The sequence below is a fragment of the Babylonia areolata genome, chromosome 11 (genome assembly GCF_041734735.1).
Source record: "Babylonia areolata isolate BAREFJ2019XMU chromosome 11, ASM4173473v1, whole genome shotgun sequence".
In the NCBI taxonomy this organism is placed as follows: Eukaryota; Metazoa; Mollusca; class Gastropoda; order Neogastropoda; family Buccinidae; genus Babylonia; species Babylonia areolata.
Genome location: NC_134886.1, coordinates 506,714 through 530,000, shown reverse-complemented (window position 1 = coordinate 530,000; position 23,287 = coordinate 506,714). Strand labels below are relative to the sequence as shown.

Below are 23,287 nucleotides of genomic sequence, written 5' to 3'. Positions count from 1 at the left end.
CTTTTTTTAAATTTATTTATTTATTTTAAAAATACAGTTTTGATTGGTCCGCGCGATAAATACATATGAAGAAAAACAAACAACAACAAAACCATGGTGTTGACAGGTCAAAACACTTTGTCCTTGAATGTGTTAACTGTAAACTCAGTTTTCTCATCGTTCTTCGTTCAGGATCACTGCTCACTAATTCCATTCCGCGTTTGAGCTTGCTTTTGACGAGTCATGATGACTCGGTCTCTGTCCTGTCTGTCCGTCTCTCAGAGTGTCTGTCTGTCCTGTCTGTCCGTCTCTCAGAGTGTCTGTCTGTCTCTCTCTCAGAGTGTCTGTCTGTCCTGTCTGTCTGTCTCTCAGAGTGTCTGTCTGTCCTGTCTGTCTGTCTCTCAGAGTGTCTGTCCTGTCTGTCTGTCTCTCAGAGTGTCTGTCCTGTCTGTCTCTCAGAGTGTCTGTCCTGTCTGTCTCTCTCTCAGAGTGTCTGTCTGTCTCTCAGAGTGTCTGTCTGTCCTGTCTGTCTGTCTCTCAGAGTGTCTGTCTGTCCTGTCTGTCTCTCTCAGAGTGTCTGTCCTGTCTGTCTGTCTCTCAGAGTGTCTGTCTGTCCTGTCTGTCTCTCAGAGTGTCTGTCCTGTCTGTCTCTCTCTCAGAGTGTCTGTCTGTCCTGTCTGTCTCTCTCTCAGAGTGTCTGTCTGTCCTGTCTGTCTCTCTCAGAGTGTCTGTCCTGTCTGTCTCTCTCTCAGAGTGTCTGTCTGTCCTGTCTGTCTCTCTCTCAGAGTGTCTGTCTGTCCTGTCTGTCTGTCTCTCAGAGTGTCTGTCTGTCCTGTCTGTCTCTCTCTCAGAGTGTCTGTCTGTCCTGTCTGTCTCTCTCTCAGAATGTCTGTCCTGTCTGTCTGTCTGTCTCTCAGAGTGTCTGTCTGTCCTGTCTGTCTCTCAGAGTGTCTGTCCTGTCTGTCTCTCAGAGTGTCTGTCCTGTCTGTCTCTCTCTCAGAGTGTCTGTCTGTCCTGTCTGTCTGTCTGTATCTCAGAGTGTCTGTCTGTCCTTCCGCCTCTGACCATCTGTCTGACTGTGCGCAAGTGATGTGTGTGAATGCACAATCATATGTGTGTGTGTGTGTGTGTGTGTGTGTGTGTGTGTGTGTGTATGTATGTGTGTGTGTTTGTGTGACAGAAAGAGGGACAGAGAGAGAGAGAGAGACAGAGAGAGAGAGAGAGAGAGAGAGAGAGATGTGTGCACGGTTAAACATCCTGTTTGAGGAGGTTGGTAAGTAAATAATCTAATCTGCATTCTGAAGCACACGGAACTCACGCTGTCTGCCTGTCCCAGTCCATGCTTTGTCCTACCCATCCTTCTTTCAGTCTGTACTGTGTGTCCCAGCACATGCTTTATGGTCCTGTGTGTGTGTGTGTGTGTGAGTGAGTGAGAGAGAGAGAGAGAGAGAGAGAGAGAGAGAGAGTATAGATGGCTTATTGAATCCAGGCCTTGGTCTCTGGTGATATGTTCCATCAAAAGCTGATAGGTATCTTACTATTCTTAGTGGTAATATATTCCATCAAAAGCTGATAGGTATCTTACTATTCTTAGTGGTGATATATTCCATCAAAAGCTGATAGGTATCTTACTATTCTTAGTAAACTACAGTTAAACCTACCTATGGCTTTTTTCAAATGAAAAAATTAAGAGGGTTTTTCTCAATTCATTTACACAAAGCATTTAAGTTGCGATCATTTATGACTTCATGATTTACTGAACTCAAAATTATTATTCAAATCAAAATCTTTAAAAGTCAATTCAGAGATGCCTGGTCTAAATTTTGTCATTACACATTTTAAATGTATATCCTGATTTAAACGCAAGTATGGGTTTACACCATGCATAACACTAAGCGTTGTGTACACGTCAAGCCTTTCACTTAGCAAATGTGCACATTCTAGTCCCTGCTTCCTACAGTCTATCAAAAGTTGCCGAAAGGCATTTACAAAACCTTCTTCACAACCCACTCCCTGGTTTAACCATGCATGACCAAACCGATGCTCAAACAAACGCGCACATTTGACAACCAGTTCTTTTTACCCCTTATATCTAAATCATATAACATTGAACTATGGTAAGGGGGCGGACGGGGATGAGGCTAGTAAGTTCTTGTGTGCTCGCGCATAGCTGTATTCTATTGAGACTGGGTGAAGAGTAGACATTCAAAACAAACTGCATTCAATGGTATTCCAAAGAGACATGGTAAAGGTGTAGGTATTCAAAACAAACAGCATTCAATGGTATTCTATGAGACTTGGTTAAGGTGTAGACATTCAAAACAAACTGCATTCAATGGTATTCTATGAGACTTGGTTAAGGTGTAGACATTCAAAACAAACTGCATTCAATGGTATTCTATGAGACTTGGTTAAGGTGTAGACATTCAAAACAAACTGCATTCAATGGTATTCTATCAGACATGGTACAGGTGTAGACATTCAAAACAAACTGCATTCAATGGCATTCTATCAGACTCGGTTAAGATGTAGACATTCAAAATAATCTGCAATCAACAGTATTCTATAGAGACTGGTTAAGGTGTAGACATTCAAAACAAACTCCAATCAATAGTATTCTATAGAGACTCATTAAGGTATAGACATTCAAACCGGTAAACTGCAATCAATACAGCTGACAGAGCAGACCAGTCACACCCTGCACGAACATGACCCCCCCAACCCAACCCCTTCCCTCCTTTCTCCCACCCCCTTCCTCCAAAAAGGCCACGTCAAAGGCAGCCGACATTTCATCACCCTCAACACACCAATCATTATGATAATAATTCTGATTAAAAAACGCAGGCAGGCACGTGGTATTCGTGACGTCAATCCTTCGCGGATCAATCTCTATGTCGTCAGCGACCTTCACCCCTACGGACCCCGGCAGTCAATAAAGGGTGTGTTCACTCCACCAACCAATCACAGAGCCGGACCAGGCGGCACACCTCTCCACACACCCACACGGACGCGCGCGCGCGCGCACACACACACACAGAGGAGACCAGATTTCACCTTGGTAATGTCATTGGGCAAAGAGAGGCAGTGACCTGTGCTGGGCTGTGCGCCAATTCCCAGCTACAATCCCAGAATACATGTGGAGATTCTCGGAACTTAAGTCAATCATTGTTTACCCTGCTACAATCCCAGATTATATCTGTGGAGATTCTCGAACTATCAAGTCAATCATTGTTTACCCCCACCCCTTTCCCACATCACTCTCGTCTCTTCGTCTGTGTGAGACTATCTGTGTGTGTGTGTGACGGGGGGAGAGGGAGATGGGGGATAGAGCTCTGAATGTATGTATATTTATTTGAACATGTGTGGGGGTGTATCTCAAGGAGTCTCTCTCTGTGCTTGCGCGCGAACGCGAGCGTGTTGTATATGTGTGTATGTGTGTGTGTGCGAGCGCGGGCGCGCCTTATGCATCTTCCTCTTCTTTCCAGAATTAGAGCTTTGGAATTTTCCACGTGACGAATTGGTAATGTCACTGTATGAAGTAACATCAATCAGACGTTTTCCTTCTTTCGATAATTAATTAAAACTAAACGTTACTTGGAATAGGAAGTATGAGTTGCACAGCCTATTTGTGATTTCCCGGGAACTGCAGAAGATGAGGGAGGGAGTGCACTAGAGGGAAGCAGGGAACAATGAAGCCCGTGTTCTCGCCGCTTTGTTGACCAGCACTGGGGGTTGCATCACCCTCACGAGGTCCGCTTTCAGGCGACAGACCCCAGGCACTGTGTAACAGTCCCGCTCATCAGGAAGTACAATGACAAACCACCACTGTCTGCATTAATTTCCTATCTTTCACACCATGAGGTATTCTTTGGGGAATCTCTGTGTGTGTGTGTGTGTGTGTGTGTGTGTGTGTGTGTGTGTATGGCCCACAAGTGGACTGAAGTAGGGATTGCATCAGCAAATCATTCACACATAATCTCCCAAGTATCTGTGTGAAATTAATGAGACTTGAAATACACTGAAAACCCAGCTAACTCACTCCACAATTTCCACGGGCTTTACATACATTCTCACATTTACATGGCATGTTCAACCACATATTCAGCAATCAACTATGATCTATGAGCAATAGCCTTGGTGATCAACTGTGACCTCCCATTGACAGCCCTAGCTGATCAACAATGAACCCCCACAGTCCATGTCATCAACAATGAACCCCACAGTCCATGTCATCAACAATGAACCCCACAGTCCATGTCATCAACAATGAACCCCACTGTCCATGTCATCAACAATGAACCCCAATAGCCCATGTCATCAACTATGAACCCCCACAGTCCATGTCATCAACTATGAACCCCCACAGTCCATGTCATCAACAATGAACCCCACAGTCCATGTCATCAACAATGAACCCCACTGTCCATGTCATCAACAATGAACCCCAATAGCCCATGTCATCAACTATGAACCCCCACAGTCCATGTCATCAACAATGAACCCCACTGTCCATGTCATCAACAATGAACCCCCACAGCCCATGTCATCAACAATGAACAATGAACCCCCACAGCCCATGTCATCAACAATGAACCCCCACAGCCCATGTCATCAACAATGAACAATGAACCCCCACAGCCCATGTCATCAACAATGAACCCCCACAGCCCATGTCATCAACAATGAACCCCCACAGCCCAGTTGGTGAACCCCCACAGCCATCAGTGATCAGTGAAGGCTAACAGCAGTGTGGTACAGTGGGTCAGGTCACCTCAGCCATCCGCTCTTCCTCTGACCTGGCCACATCCCAACTTTACTGTGCACCAAAATAGTTCCTACCTTTCACCTTTTTTCCTTTTACACCCATTCCCACACCACAAATCTCTCACACAACCATGAGCACACAAGCTGCATCTCTCTCATACACATTCACACACACACACACACACACACCATCACCACACACTCACACACACACACCATCACCACACACACACATACACACACACACCGCACCTTAAACACACACACACACACATCTCCACAGACCTTACAGTGTTTGCCGACAGGCTCTGATTGGCCTAGCAGTCAGCAGAGAAAGGTGACTTGATCACAGATGGTTGGAGAATAACCTGTATATACCTGAAGAATGTGTTGGTATGTACCGAGTGTTGATGATGGGGTCTTTGGTTTTACTCTTTGGTAAGTGGCCCCGTATATGGATTTGTCCGAGCGCAGTGACGCCTCCTTGGGCTACTGAAACTGAAACTGTAAGTGGCGGAGGTCTGGTTGTCGTCGGTCAATACAGTCCACCACACACACACACACACACACACACTCTGGGCCCCAATGGCTAAAGAGGCTATAAATAAAACATCTCTGGGCCAAAAGGCTTCCTTACCCCCCCCCCCCCCCCCCCTCGTCATTGACCCACACCGGGCTTTCATCAGCCCTGCGGCCTGAACACCAACTGTGCTGAGCCCACATATCAATGCTTCTTTTCGTGTGTGTGTGTGTGTGTGTCGTGTGTGTGTGTGTGTGTGTGTGTGTGTGTGTGTGTGTGTGTTGTGTGTTGTGTGTGTGTGTGTGTGTGTGTTGTCAAAGCAATGCAGGAGAAGGGGGGCCTGATATGAGCAGTGACCTGTGTCAACATGTGTGGAGTGATGGCCTAGAGGTAACGCGTCCACCTAGGAAGCGAGAGAATCTGAGCGCGCTGGTTCGAACCACGGCTCATCCGCCGATATTTTCTCCCCCTCCACTAGACCTTGTGTGGTGGTCTGGACGCTGGTCATTCGGATGAGACGATAAACCGAGGTCCCGTGTGCAGCATGCACTTAGCGCACGTAAAAGAATCCACGGCAACAAAAGAGTTGTTCCTGGCAAAATTCTGTAGAAAAATCCACATCGATAGGAAAAACAAATAAAACTGCATGCAGGAAAAAATACCAAAAAAATGGGTGGCGCTGTAGTGTAGCGACGCGCTCTCCCTGGGGAGAGCAGCCCGTATTTCACACAGAGAAATCTGTTGTGATAAAAAGAAATACAAATACAAATACAAATACATCTCACGCTGTGCCAACGACAGCGTTCCCCTCTGATCTTGGCCAAGTGACAGGAGAGAGGAGGGAGGGAGAAAGAAGGAAGGGGAGTGGAGAACGAGAGAGAGAGAGAGGTGAGAGAGAGAGAGAGAGAGAGAGAGAGAGAGAAAGAGAAAGAGAGAGAGAGGACGAACGAACGAACGAACTTTTTTAAATGAGGGAAGTGGAATACGCATGCATGTGTTGTTGTTCTTTTATATCCAGCCCTCAGGGCAAAGAGAAAGACAGAGACACAGAGAGAGAGAGAGAGAGAGAGAGGGGGGGGGGGTGATGGGGTGGGCGACGAAGAAAAAAAAAGAAGGAAACCGAATTTCCATGCAAGAGAAAGAAAGCACAATAAAGACTCTCTCACACACCCGACACACACATGTCGTGAAGGCCAACGGGAGCACACAATCCCAATGCCACCCAACACCACCTCCACCCCCCACCACCATCACCACAGCACCCCCTCTTGCCGCCAAGTGAAAACGGCCCTGCCCGTTCTTTCCCCCTTTCTATCAGAGCACCAGCAGCACTGTGTGGTAGCTCGGCAAAGCAACGTTGTTGGGTAATCAGGTCCACAGTACATGTTGGCCCACCGATACAAGGCGGAAACAGCATACAAGGGCTTCACGTTGGAATTTGAGCTCTCTCTTTCTCTCTTCCACTGAGGAGAGGTTGGGGGATGGGGGGGCCAAGAGGCCGGCAGTTTGAAAACTGTAGGACATCCTTTTCTTTGACGGACTTATGATATTGGTGGGGGAGAGAGCACACACTTGTGTATAATTATATACCGCACACACACACACACACACACACACACACGCATATATATATATATATATATTTATATAAGTGTACGTGCCAAGAATAGCCTGTGGAGGCTGTGCTGAGATCCACGTGTGATGCCCACGGCACGCACCATTCAGGTGACGGTGGATGTCCGGTTCTCAGCTAACACTGGAGGGGCCTCAGTGGTACACAGAAACAAACTCACTGATTACCACCTCCTGCATGCTCAGGACAGATGTCTTGGGTTAAAAAAAAACACACAAAAAACCCAAAAGGTCGCACCAACCAAAACTGTATATAACAAAGAAACAAACAAAAATCGTGTGTGTGTGTGCCTGTGTGTGCGTATACGTTTTTAAATCCTTAGTGCTTTTAAGCCAAAAGGTCCAACCAACCCAGGCCGTTCCAGGGCCAAGTCCACTGTGATGACAGATGGACACACATCTGTGGCCAGTGGGTGGGTGGGTGTGCGCAGTTATTTGGGTGATTTTTTTTTCGGGGGGGGGGGGGGGGGGGGGTCGGGTGTGGGCATCGAGCTCAATATCCCATTCAGCTCAGTGGGGGAGGGCTAAGCTGTGGAAGAAGGTTGGTGTTGGGTGGGGCTGGCGGGGAGTGGGGAGGGGGGGGGGAGACGGCGACAGATGTTAGTCTTATTAGACTAATGATAATTACCCCCCCCCCCCCCCCCAAACACACTCCCCGCCCCTGGAAAAAAAAACTCAAAAAAACAAATAAAAAACAACAATAAAACCCGTTAACTCTAAACGCCATTTCTCTGTCGAGACATCCACACTTTACATAGTGGCTTTGTCCATCCATCGAATGGCGTCATCTAGCTGTCGGAGTACACAAATGGGAAACTTGCTGGCCTCAATCCGGTCTGCAGTGAACAGAGTGATCAGGTACAAAGTGCACTTTGCAACACACGGTGCAGTGAACAGGATCAGGTACAAAGTGCACTTTGCTACACACGGTGCAGTGAACAGGATCAGGTACAAAGTGCACTTTGCTACACACGGTGCAGTGAACAGGATCAGGTACAAAGTGCACTTTGCTACACACGGTGCAGTGAACAGGATCAGGTACAAAGTGCACTTTGCTACACATGGTGCAGTGAACAGAGTGATCAGGTACAAAGTGCACTTTGCTACACATGGTGCAGTGAACAGAGTGATCAGGTACAAAGTGCACTTTGCTACACACGGTGCAGTGAACAGGATCAGGTACAAAGTGCACTTTGCTACACACGGTGCAGTGAACAGAGTGATCAGGTACAAAGTGCACTTTGCTACACATGGTGCAGTGAACAGAGTGATCAGGTACAAAGTGCACTTTGCTACACATGGTGCAGTGAACAGGATCAGGTACAAAGTGCACTTTGCTACACACGGTGCAGTGAACAGGATCAGGTACAAAGTGCACTTTGCTACACACGGTGCAGTGAACAGGATCAGGTACAAAGTGCACTTTGCTACACATGGTGCAGTGAACAGGATCAGGTACAAAGTGCACTTTGCAACACACGGTGCAGTGAACAGGATCAGGTACAAAGTGCACTTTGCTACACATGGTGCAGTGAACAGGATCAGGTACAAAGTGCACTTTGCAACACACGGTGCAGTGAACAGGATCAGGTACAAAGTGCACTTTGCTACACATGGTGCAGTGAACAGAGTGATCAGGTACAAAGTGCACTTTGCTACACATGGTGCAGTGAACAGGATCAGGTACAAAGTGCACTTTGCTACACACAGTGCAGTGAACAGGATCAGGTACAAAGTGCACTTTGCAACACACGGTGCAGTGAACAGGATCAGGTACAAAGTGCACTTTGCTACACATGGTGCAGTGAACAGAGTGATCAGGTACAAAGTGCACTTTGCTACACATGGTGCAGTGAACAGGATCAGGTACAAAGTGCACTTTGCTACACACGGTGCAGTGAACAGAGTGATCAGGTACAAAGTGCACTTTGCTACACATGGTGCAGTGAACAGAGTGATCAGGTACAAAGTGCACTTTGCTACACACAGTGCAACGTGATGCAGGTAGGCGGACAGACAGACAGACAAAGACGGGCAGACTGACAGACAGAAAGAGACAGACAGAAAGGAACGGACGGACAGTCAGAGAATGGAAAAATGGCGACAAGAATGGAAAAATGGCGACAAGAATGACAAAATGACTTCCTGCCAGAGGTAAAAGCAGCCACCTGCAGTGAAAAGCACAGGTGTCAAATCAATTTCAGGCTGTGGTCATCATCATATTTTGAATACAATGCACCACATGGGCTGACAATTGAAACAAAAAAGGTCTTTCTATCAACAGCACTGTTTATGCATTTCATTTCATCACCTCCCCGCACAGACTCTGTGCCTTGATAGAGTCACTCCCAGTCAGTGTGTAAAGCCTATCAGTACTAAACCTGGCGCAAGCGTTTGGACACCCAATGTGTGTTCATTTTTGTGTGCACCTAAATTTGGGACATTTTCTTTTTTCTGTACTTCTGTACAATGCAGCTATGGGTCCATACAGGTTTGGGTCTGCTAGACAAGGCTGTGCTCTCATAATGACAACACCTTTGGGTCTGCTAGACAAGGCTGTGCTCTCATAATGACAACACCTTTGGGTCTCCTAGACAAGGCTGTGCTCTCATAATGACAACACCTTTGGGTCTGCTAGACAAGGCTGTGCTCTCATAATGACAACACCTTTGGGTCTGCTAGACAAGGCTGTGCTCTCATAATGACAACACCTTTGGGTCTGCTAGACAAGGCTGTGCTCTCATAATGACAACACCTTTGGGTCTACTAGACAAGGCTGTGCTCTCATAATGATAACACCTTTGGGTCTACTAGACAAGGCTGTGCTCTCATAATGACAACACCTTTGGGTCTACTAGACAAGGCTGTGCTCTCATAATGACAACACCTTTGGGTCTACTAGACAAGGCTGTGCTATCATAATGACAACACCTTTGGGTCTGCTAGACAAGGCTGTGCTCTCATAATGACAACACCTTTGGGTCTACTAGACAAGGCTGTGCTCTCATAATGACAACACCTTTGGGTCTGCTAGACAAGGCTGTGCTCTCATAATGACAACACCTTTGGGTCTACTAGACAAGGCTGTGCTCTCATAATGACAACACCTTTGGGTCTGCTAGACAAGGCTGTGCTATCATAATGACAACACCTTTGGGTCTACTAGACAAGGCTGTGCTCTCATAATGACAACACATCCCAGAGTCCAGCAGGCTGACAGTGCTGGCCAGTAATCTGAGCAACACTCCTCCAAAGACACACGTGTCAAGTGGATGACCCTGACTGTGGGCCCTGTCTTCCTGTTGGAGCCCACACTACACTCAGCTTTTGGTAGGAGTCGCCCATAGACAAAAAACAAAACAAAAACAAAATGTGCTGGGGATGGAATCCGCATCCTCCCAGTCAGCAGCTCTACCCACTTGGCCATGGCGGCCCTAAAGAGTGTGGGTTTGGTGTGCAAGACAGACAGGCCTAGTATAGGTGTAGAGTGTGAAGGAGCAGAAAGCACGAGGCCCCATCCATCACTGTCACAGCTGTAACCTGAAGGTCTGCACTCTTCCCCTTCCCCTCTGTCTGGCCACGTCCCTTCAACAAGGTGGATGGGGTGTAGTGAGGGAGGGGCCCGTGTTCACATTCAAGCCAAAAGGGCTACTGTATAGTACTGTTGACAAGGCCCATGATCCCAGTGTGCTCAAGAGTTGTGTTGCGTGTGCGCGCACGTGCACGCACACACGTCCTTGGGACATAGTGGACGGGCATGGGTGTATTGTGTTACAGGTTAGTATGATAGCAGAGGCTCTTTACCTGTAGTGCTCGCCACACAGTCAACATAAGGTCACACCTCCACAAGGTACAGACCCCCTCCCTTCTCACACATTCACCCTTCATCACAGTACACACTCCCCACACATTCACCCTTCATCACAGTACACACTCCCCACACATTCACCCTTCATCACAGTACACACTCCCCACACATTCACCCTTCATCACACCTCCACAAGGTACAGACCCCCTCCCTTCCCACACATTCACCCTTCATCACAGTACACACTCCCCACACATTCACCCTTCATCACAGTACACACTCCCCACACATTCACCCTTCATCACAGTACACACTCCCCACACATTCACCCTTCATCACACCTCCGCAAGGTACAGACCCCCTCCCTTCCCACACATTCACCCTTCATCACAGTACACACTCCCCACACATTCACCCTTCATCACACCTCCGCAAGGTACAGACCCCCTCCCTTCCCACACATTCACCCCACATCACACGTCCACACACTCTCCCTTCCCACACAACACACATTTCAATCTCCATTACACCACCACACAGCACACACTCCCTTCACACACACATTCACCCTACATCACACCTCCACACGGCACACACTCCCTTCACACACACATTCACCCTACATCACACCTCCACACGGCACACACTCCCTTCACACACACATTCACCCTACATCACACCACCACACAGCACACACTCCCTTCACACACACATTCACCCTACATCACACCTCCACAAGGTACAGACCCCCTTTCTTCTCACACACATTCACCCTACATCACACCTCCACACGGCACACACTCCCTTCACACACACATTCACCCTACATCACACCACCACACACTCCCTTCACACACACATTCACCCTACATCACACCTCCACAAGGTACAGACCCCCTTTCTTCTCACACACATCCACCTTCCATCAGAGAAAACACTCCGTTCCCACACATTCACCCTATATCACACCTCCACACAACAAATACGCCCTTCCCACACACACACATTCACCCATCACACACTCCCTTCATCACACCACACAGCACGCACTCCCTTCACACACCTCCACACAGCATACACTCCCTTCCCACACACACACCCAACATCACACCTCCACACAGCACACACTCCCTTCACACACCTCCACACAGCACACACTCCCTTCACACACCTCCACACAGCACACTCTCTTCACACACCACACACTCCCTTCACACACACACGCTTCATCACACCTCACACACTCCCTTCACACATCTCCACACACTCCCTTCATCACACCTACACACAGCACACACACTCCCTTCACACACCTCCACACAGCACACACTCCCTTCACACACCTCCACACACTCCCTTCATCACACCTCCACACAACACACACTCCCTTCACACACACACACACCCTACATCACACCTCCGCACACTCCCTTCAAACACCACACAGCACACACACCCTTCACACACCTCCACACAGCACACACTCCCTTCACACACACACACCCCCTACATCACACCTCCACACACTCCCTTCAAACACCACACAGTACACACACCCTTCACACACCTCCACACAGCACACACACCCTTCATCACACCTCCACACAGCACACCTCCCCCCTCCCCACACACACATTCACCATACATCACAACACACACTTCCTCCCCACCCCTACACACTCACCCTTGACAAGGTCATCCCCCCACTCCACCTTGTTCTGTTAATGGGTTTCTCAACATTTCTGACCTTCAGTGTTCCTGTTTGTTGGAGACAGTCTGTCCGTCTGTCTGTCTGTCTGCCTGCCTCTCTCGTCTATGAAATCATGAGTCAAGATGCGTGCAAGTGTGCACAGGTGTGTGTGTGTGTGTGTGTGTGTGCGCGCGCGCGTGCACACGTGTCTGAGCACACTGACCTCAGGCAGCAACTCAGCGGAGGTCACAGGACAGTGTGGGCTGAGCGGGTCACACACACAGGGTCAACACAAGGCTCCATGATGACCTCAAGGATTAGACCCCTCCAGGGCGGGAGATGGATGGTGGAGGTGGTTCACTGCACGGGGGAGGGGGAGTGTGAGTGAACAGGGGGGGGGGGGGGGGGGACAAGGGGGGGGGGGACAAATAGTCAATTAATCACCATGCTGTCTTCAGGAATGTGCAGAATGGCGGTTTGCAGGGCCTTGCCACTTATATAATTTATATGTTTACATCTATATAAATATATGTCTAAAGAAATGTTCAGTTGAGGAAGATAGAGGGGAAGACATGGCCTTGCTAAAAACAACCCTCCACAGAACTGTTGAGGGAGACAGACAGGGGGTTTACATGGCCTTGCTAAAAACAACCCTCCACAGAACTGTTGAGGGAGGGAGACAGGGGGTTTACATGGCCTTGCTAAATACAACCCTCCACAGAACTGTTGAGGGAGGGAGACAGGGGGTTTACATGGCCTTGCTAAATACAACCCTCCACAGAACTGTTGAGGGAGACAGACAGGGGGTTTACATGGCCTTGCTAAATACAACCCTCCACAGAACTGTTGAGGGAGACAGACAGGGGGTTTACATGGCCTTGCTAAAAAACAACCCTCCACAGAACTGCTGAGGGAGACAGACAGGGGGTTTACATGGCCTTGCTAAAAACAACCCTCCACAGAACTGCTGAGGGAGACAGACAGGGGGTTTACATGGCCTTGCTAAAAACAACCCTCCACAGAACTGTTGAGGGAGGGAGACAGGGGGTTTACATGGCCTTGCTAAATACAACCCTCCACAGAACTGTTGAGGGAGACAGACAGGGGGTTTACATGGCCTTGCTAAATACAACCCTCCACAGAACTGAGGGAGACAGGGGGTTTACATGGCCTTGCTAAATACAACCCTCCACAGAACTGTTGAGGGAGACAGACAGGGGGTTTACATGGCCTTTCTAAATACAACCCTCCACAGAACTGTTGGGGGAGACAGACAGGGGGTTTACATGGCCTTGCTAAATACAACCCTCCACAGAACTGTTGAGGGAGACAGACAGGGGGTTTACATGGCCTTGCTAAATACAACCCTCTACAGAACTGTTGAGGGAGACAGACAGGGGGTTTACATGGCCTTGCTAAATACAACCCTCCACAGAACTGTTGAGGGAGACAGACAGGGGGTTTGCATGGCCTTGCTAAATACAACCCTCCACAGAACTGTTGAGGGAGACAGACAGGGGGTTTGCATGGCCTTGCTAAATACAACCCTCCACAGAACTGTTGAGGGAGACAGACAGGGGGTTTACATGGCCTTGCTAAATACAACCCTCCAAAGAACTGTTGAGGGAGACAGACAGGGGGTTTACATGGCCTTGCTAAATACAACCCTCCACAGAACTGTTGAGACTGACAACACAGAATGGACAGGAGGTGGGGGGGGAGGCAGGAAACAGACTGACAACACATAATGGACAGGAGGTGGGGGGAGGCAGGAAACAGACTGACAACACATAATGGACAGGAGCACCATGTGCTGAGACCCAGGCTTTGACACACAGCCAACAAACCTCTCCTCATAGTTATCTCAGTGACCCCTCCCCAGAGAACAGACTACCGCTAAAACACCTGTGAACGCCTGTGTGCCTCCATTCTTGGACTGTGGAGCCACTTGTGCTCTCATCGCTCGGAATACAGACCGCGTCTCAGGACGACGATGGACAACCAAGTGGTAGTACCATCACCATCACCATATTACCCTGAGGGTTTGGACACCAAACTCACCACAGTCAGTTGTGTTGAGGCAGCAGAAGGGTTCGTGGCCTACAAGTTCCTATGTTTTCCACAGTGACTGGCTCTGCGGGCTTCAGTCAGTGTTTTCCAAAAACCTGCCGTGTACCCAGGCCGTGTAACCTGTCACTCACCACCTCCATTCACGTTACTGCGGCTGGAGGAAGGGGGGGAATAGTGTGTGGGGGTGGGGGTGTTGGGGGAGGGTTGGGATGGAAAGGCAAGAAAAAAGGAAGAAGGGGTCAAGAAAGGCAGTCCTCCACACAAGGACCCCAGCTGTAACACGTACCACACACACACACACAGCAAGACTGGAGACCTTGGGAAATAAAAGACCATCATATCTCTTGTATGTGGAAGGAGCGGGAGGTGTGTGGTGTGTGTGTGTGTGTGTGGAGGGGGAGGGAACTGGCTGGTAGCGGGAAGGAGGGGGTGAGAGAGAAACAAACGACCTGCTGTCGTCTTGGAATGCTCGCACAGACATTGTAAAAACGGCTGGCTCATCGTTTTTTTCCAGTGTGGGGTGTGTGGCAACTGGATCCCATGTTTGTCATATACTTGTCTGTCCTTGGGAGAGAGAAAGACAAACACAATTTGAGGGTGGGTTGGGGGATAGTGTGGGGGGGGGGGGGGAATTTATGACTAATTCATAGCTCAGTTTCAATCCGTAACCATCCTGCAGACTGAGTTGTTTTTTCTCTCTCTTTCCCTCTGCGCGCGCGCTTTCGTGCGTGCGTGCGTGCGTGCGTGTGTGTGTGTGTGTGTGTGTGTGTGTGTGTGTGTGTGTGTGTGTGTGTGTGTGTTTGTGTGTGCAGTCACAGAAAGGCAGAATCAATGAAAGGCCAGACAAACCCCGATTCCAATTTCCTGAACTGTCCGCTGTGCCTCCATGGGTCGTGCTTAAGTCAGGGCTGTACCGCAAGGAATGCACACACTCACGTTACACACACACACACACACACACACACACACACACACACACGAAGTAAACAGGTAAACGAGAAATAATGAAACAAACAGTAGCCATGCAAACGCCAGCCGGCCAGACAGAGAGAGCTGAGCGGGAGTTAAACAGACCGACGTCCAGACCACAGACACGTACCTCCGTGGTTCACACAACAAACTCCTGTGGGATAGGGGGAGACACAAGCTGTGGAAAATGATCCCACACCGAACAGTGCACCAAGCCCTGTCTCTTCACTCTGTGGTCCAGGCACAGGGCGGGGACGGAAGGGGGAACACACACACACGCACGCACACACAGAGAAAGAGACAGGGAGAGTGACAGACAGACAGAGAGACAGACACATATATGTGGGGAGGCGGAGGAGGGGGAGAGACAGCGACAGACAGAAACAGACGGAGAGAGGTACAAAGAGGATACTGAAGCTAAACCTTACGTGACTCCATGGGCTGGAGGAGGTTCTGACATCTCTCTCTCTCTCTCTCTCTCGCTCACACACACACAAAGAGACAGACAGCCATCCAGACCAAGGCCCACAGACAAGCCAACAGACACAAACCAGGCCCACTGACAAAAAAATTAATCCAGAGCAGAGTCTGGCACAGCACTCTACACCCAATCAAAATAGTCGACTGGCTCCACAGGCACACACACAGACACAGACACACAGAGCCATCCAAACCAAGGCCCACAGACAGACAAGCCAACAGACACACCAGGCCCAGAGACAATCCTGTGCAGACTCTGGCACAGCACTTTGCACCCAATCAAAATAGCCCACTGGCTCCACACACATACACACACAACACACGGCTGCATCCTGTCCTGACTTCAGATTGCGGAGAAGGGATCGATACAGCTGTCTATGTAGGTCACCATTCACAGCCACACTCACTCACACCAACACAGGTAGTGCTTATCCAACAACAACATCAACGCTAATGAAATCTGCTATACTAAATTTGATGACTTGTATAAATGTGCCTATTTAAAGCGACTATTATCAGCAGTAAATGTTGTGATCTTTATTTTTCCTTTCTTTCTTTTTCGAATCTATTTTTAATTTTGATACAGATCATCCCCACACTAAATAAATGTGCAACCATCTTACAAGGCCCACAAAATCGTCTGCAATGACACGATCATTCAGTCTGTGCCCATATGGGTAAACCGCTTTTTCTGTTCATAAGCTCCCTGTTGTACCAAGACCACAAAAACAGTATGGCGACTCCAGTCGACAAGTGAAGGTTTGTGTTCATGACGTTTATCTTTAGAACCAAGAGACTGACAATATCACTCAACTCCTGCATTCTCTTCACTTGTTACCAAATTTATTTCTGCCCGCATTCGGTATAAAGTCGCAACTCTTACCTCCAACTCCATTGCGTGTGCTGCCCCTCAGTATTTGAGAGAAGTCATTCAAACCTACAAACCTCCACGGCAACTCAAATCACCTTCTGATTCAGGGTGGCTACTCGTTCCCCGTGTTACAACCCAATTCTTTGTTGTTTCTTCCTTTTCTCATTCAGCTCCATCTGTCTGGAACAGTTTACCTCACGATCTTCGCCACCGAGTCATTTCAGTCTTTTAAAACAGGTCTTAAAACATCTTTTTGAAAACGCCTACACATAGACCTTCCATCCCTTTCCAATGACAGTCAGTTTTAAATAATCCATGCATTATATATATAAACCCGCTTTCATCAATACTGCTGATATTCCATGGAGTAACCATCAGATATTCCAAGGAGTGACCATCAGATATTTATTCCAATCAGTGACCATTTCAGTCGGGCTAAGCATTATCCAACGGCCATACCACGTTGAGAACACCGGTTCTCGTCCGATCACCGAAGTTAAGCAACGTCGGGCCCGGTTAGTACTTGGATGGGTGACCGCCTGGGAACACCGGGTGCTGTTGGCAACCTTTTCTCAAGGCCTGACTAAGCGCGTTGGGTTACGCTGCTGGTCAGGCATCTGCTTGGCAGAGCGTATATGGATTTGTCCGAACGCAGTGACGCCTCCTTGAGCTACTGAAACTGAAACTGAAACTAAGCATTATCATAACAGTGAGCTGGACAAAGTGCACAAAGAAGCAAACATATGGCCAACTTTATTATCATACTGTGCATCAGGGCAAATATGGCCATGGCTGGCGGCTCATTTGAAAAGTACATGTCATCTTAAATAACGCAAACTCGTGTGTATGTAAACTGAAAACGAATCAACACACACACAAAATCTGTTGCATACTCGACTTAATTCTGGAACACTCAAGTTATGAGCAGGAACATTTGCTCGTATTCTGTTTGTTCTGTCATACCTTTGTCGCTACTGCTGTTGATGTTGTTCTTTTGATGGTGATGATGATGACAATGATGGTGGTGATAATAATAATAATAATCATCCCTCTTGTTGCTGATGTCTTGAACAGTTAATTCACATGACATCACATTCCATGGCTTATTTTACTGTGAAAATATGTCGATTAAATGTAATTCCTGTAAGCTGAAAATAAGCAGATTTATCATATAATCATGTAAACGAAAATATCATTACGTTTCTATTCATTTGAAGTAATAACACCGATGACGCATTTTTTGTGTAAATTCCTTACATTTTCACCAAACATTTATTGTGTCAACAACACTGCAGACGTATTGATCGTCTTTCTACTACAGCCCCTCCCCCACCCCATGCCTATTGTCACAGCCCAAGCAGCCCTCGTGTTCTCTGGAATCCCTCACACCACCAAACCCAACACACCTTCACCCCACTGTGGCCGCGTCTGCCAGCACGACCTTGACTTTGCGCATCACCTCCCGTCACCTTGACCTCTCAAAGCCGTTCGCCTGTGCGCGGACACTACTGCAATGCAAACTATGCGTGCTTGGAAAGTCAGGGCTTGTTTTGCATATGAGGAAGATGAGGGAAAGTCAGAGCCAGAGCCAGGCACCCAATCGATAACACAGCGTTATCAGGCGCGGCAGATGGTGGCGGGTTGAGAGAAGCGAACAGAATTACGCCGCACTGCTTGTTGCGGAAGCTGCTGCCTGTTCCGTCACCCTGACACACTTGGGTCACTTCCGTCCGCCCACCACAGGTCCATCACGCTCTCTATCCTCTCTGTGTCTACGTGCCTGTGTGCAGGCGCGCGCGTGTGTGTGTGGGCGCAGGACAAGTATCAGGGGAGTGGGGATTTGGGGGAAAGGCCGCTGGTATTGTCAGGATTTTGTGGGTTTTTGGTGGGTTTTTTTTTTTTTTTTTCACTCTCTCCTTTTGTGGATGAAGTGTGTGACATTTTTCGCTTCCGATCCATAGTCCACGTGCTTTATATAAATCTCTCTCTCTCTCTCTCTCTCTCTCTCTCTCTCTATATATATATATATATATATGGATACCTATTCCACCACACAATGAAAAAAAGTAATAATAAGAAACAATTAGTCACACACAGAACAAAAGTCCAAATTTCATCTATTGATCATTATTATTTACTACCACTATCACTAATGGGTACTGATACAGCACTCTCTCCAGAAAACGGTTCCACGTGCTTTACAAAGCAACATTCCCCATTCTTCATTTTTAATTCCACATGCTGACCTGTGAGACTGGAAAAATCTCCACCCTTCACCCCCAAAACAGAAATTAGTACATCAATGTGGTACATACTTAAATACACCATACAAACTATAAAGTGACTTACATACACAACACAAACACACACAATTTCCTTTACTTTCTTATTTCTACCATGTTAAACATAATTATCGCCATACCCAGTCTGTAAATACCATCAACTTTTATTTATCTCTTTTCTTTTTCTTAAATAGCAACTATATGCCAGCTGCAAAAGCAGTCAGCCATCAAGATCCATGTTTAAAAAAAAAGAAAAAAAAGAGAGAGATGTCAGGGGTCATGATCTTTTCTCCATTAAAAGCAGTTTGTCAAGCAATTAAAAATAAATATGTTGTGTGAAATGTTATGACAACTCATGATCAGGATTCTGCTCTTCACCCTTCAGCCCCCTTCCTCCCCTCTCACCCCCACACTCACACATTCACACACACTACTTTCATGTATGGGCTTTCAGAAAAAATCCACATGAATTCAAAACAGAACTTCCCCACTCCAAGTTGTAGGAACACCACCACCACCACCACACTCCCCTGCCTCCAAATATGCACACACAAAAATCCACAAAACCCCATGATTGAACAAAGAGCCACTGATTTTTGTTCACTCCATCACACACACACACAATCAGTCACAACTGTTGCCCTGGCCTCCACCCTCCCTACCCCCAAACCTCCCCCTCCCCCCATCCTCCTGTTCTCCCTGAGGTTTCAGTTAAGAGCTGAACAACAGAAGGGAATCAATGGAGATGATAATTGATATAGCCAATGATTCAGCCCTCAGTCTTACAGCCACATGCACAGGGTGTGCTGATAACTCACAGCACACACAGCCTTTGGGGACACAGCTTACTACATGTTATATTTAACACACACACACACACACACACACACACACATATATATATATATATTCATGAAGATGAACACATGTACATTATGGATATAAACACAACCATAAAATATCATTATGTACAAATTTGCCAAAGAGAATCACCTGGCAGTACTTGTTTGTTTTAACACACATACACAAATCATTATTTGTGTTTTGATCAATCTACCCCTTCCTATGTCAAATTCCTTCAGCTCTACATCCCATCTGACTGTCTGCCATCTGTCTTCACCTGTACACCCCATCTGTCTTCACCTCTACACCCCATGTGACTGTCTACCATCTGTCATCACCTCTACACCCCATCTGTCTTCACCTCTACACCCCATGTGACTGTACCATCTGTCATCACCTCTACACCCCATCTGACTTATTTACATATCCAAAGTTGTGTCTTTGTAAAGCTGTATTTACATATTTAGAAGTTGTGTCTTTGTAAAGTTCTATTTACTTATTTAGAAGTTGTGTCTCTGTAAAGTTCTATTTACATATCAGAAGTTGTGTCTTTGTAAACTTCTGTTTACATATTTAGAAGTTGTGTTTTTGTAAAGTTCTACTTATATATTTAGAAGTTGTATTCCTAAAGTTCTGTTTACATGTATAATTTAGAAGTTGTCTTTCCAAAGTTCTATATAATGTACATACTTAGAAGTTGTGTCTTTGTAAAGTTCTATTTACATATTAATAGTTGTATTTTTGTAAAGTTCTATTATTTAGAAGTTTTGTCTTTGTAAAGTTCTATTTACTTATTTAGAAGTTTTGTCTTTGTAAAGTTCTGTTTACGTATTTAGAAGTTGTCTTTGTAAAGTTCTATTTACTTATTTAGAAGTTGTGTCTCTGTAAAGTTCTATTTACATATCAGAAGTTGTGTTTTTGTAAACTTTTGTTTACATATTTAGAAGTTGCGTCTTTGTAAAGTTCTATTTACATATTTAGAAGTTGTGTCTTTCTAAAGTTCTATTTACCGCCAGTACATATTTAGAAGTTGTGTCTTTCTAAAGTTCTATTTACCGCTGGTACATATTTAAAAGTTGTGTCTTTCTAAAGTTCTATTTACATATTCAGAAGGTGTGTCTTTCATCCTTTCCAATCAGAGCTGTGTATGCGTGTGAATGACTGATGTCAAAGTGCTTTGATTTATCTCTGCTCAAGATTCAGCACTATATAAATACTGTATTACTTTCTTTCATAAAAGTCTTTCTTTCAACTATATAAATACTGTATTACTTTCTTTCACAAAAGTCTTCTTTCAACTATATAAATGGAGTGATGGCCTAGAGGTAGCGCGTCCGCCTAGGAAGCGAGAGAATCTGAGCGCGCTGGTTCGAATCATGGCTCAGCCGCCAATATTTTCTCCCCCTCAACTAGACCTTGAGTGGTGGTCTGGACGCTAGTCATTTGGATGAGACAATAAACCGAGGTCCCATGTGCAGCATGCACCTAGCGCACGTAAAAGAACCCACGGCAACAAAAGGGTTGTTTCTGGCAAAATTTTGTAGAAAAATCCACTTCGATAGGAAAAACAAATAAAACTGCACGCAGGAAAAAAATACAAAAAAATGGGTGGCGCTGTAGTGTAGCGACGCGCTCTCCCTGGGGAGAGCAACCCAAATTTCAAACAGAGAAATCTGTTGTGATAAAAAGAAATACAAATACAAATAAATGCTGTATTACTTTCTTTCACAAAAGTCTTTCTTTCAACTGTATAAATACTGTATTACTTTCTTTCACAAAGTCTTTCTTTCAACTATATAAATACTGTATTACTTTCTTCCACAAAAATCTTTCTTTCAACTATATAAATACTGTATTACTTTCTTTCACAAAAGTCTTTCTTTCAACTATATAAATACTGTATTACTTTGTTTCACAAAAGTCTTTCTTTCAACTGTATAAATACTGTATTTCTTTCTTTCATAAAAGTCTTTCTTTCAACTATATAAATACTGTATTACTTTCTTTCATAAAAGTCTTTCTTTCAACTATATAAATACTGTATTTCTTTCTTTCATAAAAGTCTTTCTTTCAACTATATAAATACTGTATTACTTTCTTTCATAAAAGTCTTTCAACTATATAAATACTGTATTTCTTTCTTTCACAAAAGTCTTTCTTTCAACTATATAAATACTGTATTTCTTTCTTTCACAAGTCTTTCAACTATATAAATACTGTATTTCTTTCTTTCACAAAAGTCTTTCTTTCAACTATATAAATACTGTATCATTTTCTTTTATAAAAGTCTTTCTTTCAACTATATAAATACTGTATTACTTTCTTTCAAAAGGCCTTTCTTTCAACTATATAAATACTATATTACTTTCTTTCACAAAAGTCTTTCTTTCACATACCAATTCTACCAGCTGGACAAAACCATAATTTTAACAGACATTCTTCCATTTTCAAATGTGGCTTCATTGTATTTGACTAATAGACTGAGTAAAAAATGAAGAACGTCCAATCCCTAGCAGCACCCTGACGATTTGTTCCACAAGATACGGACCATAAGGACAGTGCAAACAGTAAGAGTGAGTGATATTCAATAACAAAAAATCTGAGACCACCAACAAGTTTCCTGTCCATTTGAATCCTTTCCAAGCTGGTCTGCTGCCCAGTTCTCAAGTATCAACAGTGTGCAGTGCCCTTGTGACCTTACATTCCTGGCCAACACCTTGGAGTACTAACAGTGTGCAGTGCCCTTGTGACCTTACATACCTGGCCAACACCTTGAAGTACTAACAGTGTGTGTGTGTGTGTGTGTGTGTGTGTGCACATGTGCGTGTGTGTGTACTGTGAACACGTGTGTTCGAAGTCACTCAGATCAGATCATATTTAGACTGATTCTTATTTTGCCCAAACCAGCTAAAAAATCAACAACAGGAGGATGGAAAACAGACCACAAAAAACAACAACAAAAAAAACACAAAAAAACATTGTCAATGATCAATGCAACATAAAAATACTTTTTCTCAGAAACATAAACTGAAATATAAATAAATTATATAAAAATGCAGTTTGTGATGTAGAATATTAGTGTTTAGCAAAGCACCAGGAGCAGTTTTCTGGATAATGCTATATCAATTTCCATTTCTGTTCATGATGATAACAATAATATTATCATTATTTTTAAATAAGAACCAAAACGCAACAAAGTAGAAAAAATAATTAAATGTAATCTGAAGAAAACATATTTCAAAGTATGGATCAAAGATCAACAATGTATAACAAAACACTGTGAAAAACAAAACAAAAACAGAACAAAACACAAGATCAAGACACAAGATAATTTATTGTCCTTAACTGAATACGCTTGGTGTGGTGGCACACAGTTAAG

The 23,287-nt window shown here is 45.6% G+C and overlaps 1 protein-coding gene and 1 non-coding gene across 5 annotated transcripts in view; one reads left to right on the top strand and one right to left on the bottom strand.

The window, feature by feature from the left end:
* Positions 1 to 23,287, bottom strand: part of LOC143287429 (solute carrier family 2, facilitated glucose transporter member 3-like) — a 77,767-nt gene that overhangs the window by 44,265 nt on the left and 10,215 nt on the right. The gene's annotated exons all lie outside the window — the stretch shown is intronic.
* LOC143287788 (5S ribosomal RNA) lies at positions 17,229 to 17,347 on the top strand. Its single transcript, XR_013056001.1, has one exon. It is a non-coding gene; the product is annotated as a 5S ribosomal RNA (ribosomal RNA).